The sequence below is a fragment of the Mastomys coucha genome, unplaced genomic scaffold (assembly GCF_008632895.1).
Source record: "Mastomys coucha isolate ucsf_1 unplaced genomic scaffold, UCSF_Mcou_1 pScaffold5, whole genome shotgun sequence".
Lineage (NCBI taxonomy): Eukaryota > Metazoa > Chordata > Mammalia > Rodentia > Muridae > Mastomys > Mastomys coucha.
Window position 1 is genome coordinate 33,961,660 of NW_022196911.1, and position 5,369 is coordinate 33,967,028.

The following is a 5,369-nucleotide window of genomic DNA, read 5'->3' on the forward strand; positions in this document are numbered from 1 at the left end:
TTTTTAATGATTTATTAATTTTTTTAGTTTATGTATATGAGTTTTATCTGAATGGAGGTATGTATAATACGTACATGCTGTTCATAAGGACGTCCCAAACGTAATCAGATCCTCTGGAGTTGGAGATATAGATGGTGTAGGCTTCTGTGTTGGAGGCAGGAACTGAACCTGAGTATTGTGAAAGAGTAGCTTGTGCTCTCAAACAAAAGCCCTTCCCTCTGCAATCTCATGGTCTTTTTTCCTAAATGGTAAAATTTATCCATAAAAGTCTACAAAGTTCGATGTTCATATTTTTTAGAAATTTTGGTTAAATAATGACAAATCATATTTCTTCTCTTAGGTTTATACTTTATTAAACATTTCCTTCTAGAAACTTGTAGGCACATGTGTATGCCTGAATGGAGTATGTGTGTGTGTGTGTATGTGCGCACGCATGTATGTGTGTGCGTGCGTGTATGTGCTTGAATGGGTTTATAATTTTAAGAACATATTTCCATTTCTAGATAAGGGGCTCCTGCCGAAGATAATTTTATTCAATCATATCTTATATAGAAAACATATTATTTTTTGTGGGAGCATTTTATGAATGGTGAATGACTGAGGGGGAAATATTATTTCATTTCCTGTCACATTTACTTACTCAGTGCCTGATTTCAAAATAGTTATTAATGAATCAATGTGTTCTTCACTGTCATTTGAATCAAAATAAGTATATTTATAAAGTACCCTTAACTGGCTTATTATATATCTTGAGGGAGAGTTGTGTCTTTGAGTTAATTCTCCAAACATACTAATATAAATGTTATTGAATATTTGGCAAAGAATATTAATTATTGCCTCCAGATGCATTATGAGTCATGTGATATATTAAGCAATACTTAAATATACTTTCAGAGAACATTATAAAGGTCACATATTTATCTCTTTTCCAATTTTTCTGAAAACCATTATATTTGCTTTATAAATAATAAATAACTTTAAATTTTTAATAAACTATAATCTAAACACATTTGTATGAATAAAATTATAATTTTAAATACACCATACTTGTAGCAATTGCAATAAGCTGTGGAAGATGGGTTCTCAGAAGATAAATCTACATTAAACTGAAGCATCATAAAAATTGCATAGGGAAATGCAATAGAAGGGAACAATTACTCCAGTATAAAAAAATTTACATGGGGTAGAAAAGAACAATGATATACCAAGTCCCTATATTAATGGGCTTTCAACATTTTATTTTTCTCAGTTCGTATTTTACATTTGATTTGGAAGTAAATTTGTACTCACAAATAAATATTAGGTATTACTCATTCACAGCTTCATTCCATGATAAAATCCTAAAACTTTAGTTGCATAGAGTTGGGATATACTGAATTTATTTACATGTGAACTCACACACGTGCATACATATAAGAAACTGAAATCAAACTGAAATCACCTACACATGATCCCCAAAGCCTGGCCACAATTATATGTCTTACTGACAGGAAACAATTACATCCTATTTTCAAAGGGACATGTAGTATACATTTTTTATAACATTTACTTTTTACTTTTCTCTTTGCAGTTGATCATCAGAATAAAAAATTATTTATTATGAAATACCTAATGTTTCCCAATCATTTGACAAGTGTTCTTTCAGTTCACCACCATAGAATTATTATTTATTTTTGTTTTGTTTGATTGTGGTCCTTTTACGATAACACTTAGTCATGTATGACAACAAAGAAAATATAACAATTCCAAAGGTACAATAAGCAGTCCTGAATTATCTTACGCAAATTCTCTGTAGATTTCTACACTTAGTTCCCTTAAGTATATTATACAAATAAAGAAATGCAGGACCAATGTATTTTTATATATTTATATATTTTAAATCTTCTCAATATTTTTCTAAAACATTTTCACAAAAATATGAGAATGATAAAAGTTTTTCTCCAGTGAGATAAGAAATATTATTACCTCAAATTCAGAACCCACTGACACATTAGTCTGCTATATCTATCCATTAAAATATTTTTTAATTAGATGTTTTCTTCATTCATAATATCTCTTTCTCAGGTTCCACTCCAAAAAAATAAAAATAAAAAATAAAACAAAATTAAAAAAACAAAAAGTAAAACAATCCCCTATTCCTTCCCTCCTTCCCCTGCTCACCATCCCACCCCCTCCAGCTTACTGGCCCTCCTTGGCCCTGTGAAGGTTCTATGCCCCAGGGTAGGGGAATGCCATTAAAATATTTTTTATTTTTTATTCAAAGACATATTAACAATTTTGCATCCTTTTCAGCTGGAGAGTTATTCAAAGGTGTATTCATAGTTTGGCAGGCTTCTCAGCCAGTGAGTTAACTATTATGATAGATTTAAAAAAAAAACATCAATACTACAATCATCCATTCATGTACACAGTATTTATATAAAGTTGTATTTTTTGAAATCTCGATCAAACTTGTAATTCCATTCTTTACAGCAATATAAATATAATCCCAAATTCAGGTGTCAGCAAAAAGACTTGTTTTGGAGTAGTGGTATTCATGATTTCCCATTATAAAACAGAACTCAGTAATAAGAAGAAAATGGATGGTACCATGGCACAGAAACCAACACACAGATCAATGCAAGAGAGAAGGAGAACCTATATATAAACTCATGAAACTACAGTCATTTGTGTTTTGTTTTTACAAAGATGACTAAAATAAAACAGAAAAGATAAAATCTTAAAAAGAATGGTACTGGAAAAATTGTATACCCATATATAGAAGATCAAAACTAGAACTTCTGCCCTTATTGTTCACAAATATCAACTTCAAATCAATCAAGGATTTCAATATCAAGCCTCTAACTGAAGTGCTAGAAGAAAACGTAGTGAATGTACTACAAGCTGTAAGCATGGATAAGTAGTTTCAAAATAGGACACCTATAGCTCAGGAAATAAGCAATGCATAAATGTGACTGCGTCAAGTTTCTTTACAGCAAAGTAATTTTCTGTAAAGTGTAAAAGGTAGTCTACATAAAAAGATAAATCATTTGCTTCCTATATGTTTGACAGAATATTAATATTTAGAACGCACAAATAGCCCAAATACAAAACATCAAGAAAACAAATAACTCAATAAAAAACCTAGGCTCTGGACCTGAAGAGGAGAATTTTTAGACACTATCACTGAGGCAAGAGAGTGCCCACAAAAAGGCACCTATCATAACTGGCCTCCCAAAAACCCAGCAAGCAGCTGAAAGAGTCAGATGCAGATATTTGCACTCAACCAGTAAACAGAAGCTGCTGACCACTGTGGTTGAATTAGGGAAAAGCTGGAAGAAGCTGAGGAGGAGGGTGACCCTGTAGGAGGACCAGCAGTCTCAATTAACCTGGACCCGAGATCTCTCAGACACTCTCAGATCACCAGTCAGCATACACGAGCCGATATAAGGCTCCCAACACATATACAGCAAAGGACTGCCAGGTCTGAGCTCAATCAGAGAAGATGCACCTAATCTAACCCTCAAGAGACCGGAGGCCCTAGGGAGTTTAGAGGACTCATAGGGTGGACTGGGGGAGTATAGGGCGGGGGGGGGGGCAGGGAGCAGGAGACACATTCTCGTGGAAACGGGAGAGGGGAGGAGGAATGGAATATGGAAGTCGGAGGGTGGACTGGGAGGGGAATAAAATTTGGAGTGCAAAAGGAAAGAAAAAATAAAATAAACATTAATAAAAATATAAAATAAAAAATTCTTACCTTTAAAAAAATAAAACAAGAAATATCAATGGCTAATAAACACTTAGAATTGTTCAGGAGCCTTAAACATCAGGAAAATGTAAATTAAAACTATTTGTATATACCATCTCATCCAAACAAAGAAAAGAAAAAACATAAAATGATAGTAGATATTAGAAAGGTTGTAAGGAAATACTTAATGTTGGTAAGTGTACAGACTGGGACAACAATATTGGAAATCAGTTGAACTACCATGTGATTCAGCCATATGACTCATGGGCATATATCTGTAGATCATATCTTTCTTGAAAAAATATCTGTTCATACATGATCACTAATGCAGTATTTACAATATGTAGAAAATAGTATCTGCCTAGATGTCTAATGATAGATGAATGGACAACGGAAGAGTGGTATATAAGCCCAATGTAATCCCATTTAAATGAGAACAATGGAAACTGGAGAGATGGCTCAGTAAATAAGAGCACTTTCTGCACTTACAGAGGATGTCGATTTCATTGTAACAACCTCATGGTAGCTCACAACTACCTGCGATTTCACAAAACCACAGACATATGCATAAGAATATAAATAAATTTAAGAAAAACATTTAAAATGTGAAAATCGAAAATCGTAAGCAACTGGACGGAACCAGGTGAGTGTGGTAACTGAATCAGAGAGGGACAAACAGCACATATTCTCTCTCATACATAGCTAGAACTTCAAATTGTCAGTCATGTGCATTAAACTAAAGAAGTCAGGGCAGGAGAAAAGGTCCCTTGTGGGGAGGCATCTTAAGGAAGTGGGTGGTAAATGAGATCATATGAAAGTTGAGAGGGAATATTCTGGTGATGGATAGATTCAAGTAGGGATGGTGTGGGGAAATGAGGGAACTGAGCTAGGAAAGAGAGTTAAGGATCCAAGCAAAGGCCATATGGAGAACCAATGCACACAATGCACGCAACATAAATGCTCATCAATCAATGGATAGGTAAAAGGAATATAGTATTAATAAGCAACAGAGTACTTAATATACAGCCATATAGACATATATGGAATCCTGCCATTAGTAGGCATGTGACTGGAACTGAAGATTAAATAAATTATGCAGCACAGAAAGGCTAATGCCGTATATGCTCACTCATTTAGAATTTAACAAAAGGTAAAGTAAAATCTCATATTGCTTGATGGCTATGAGATGCTGCAGAACAAAGGCCAGATATAGAGAAATGGAAAGAGACTGATCAATAGGGGCTAAGTTACAATTACATATGACAAAAAAAAAAACCATGAACTATCAGTAACAATAATGCACTGAATATTTTCTTTAAAAAAAGAAAACATACCAGGAAAAGAAAAAAAGAGTGGGTAAAAGAGCTAGCCACACAACTCTAATGACTTTAATCAGTCCACAGAGTCTGAATGCAAAGCTAGATGATGAGGGCGCCACATATTTGTAATCCAGCACTGCTACAGAAATGGAAAGCAGAAGGAAAATAATCCGAGCGAAACTCACAGACCAATGAACTTGTAAAACAAACATAGCAAGAAAATAGGAAAGACTTTACCAAAAAAAAGGAGGGAGAGAAAGACTTTACCAAAAAAAAGGAGGGAGAGAGAGAGAGAGAGAGAGAGAGAGAGAAAGAGAGAGAGA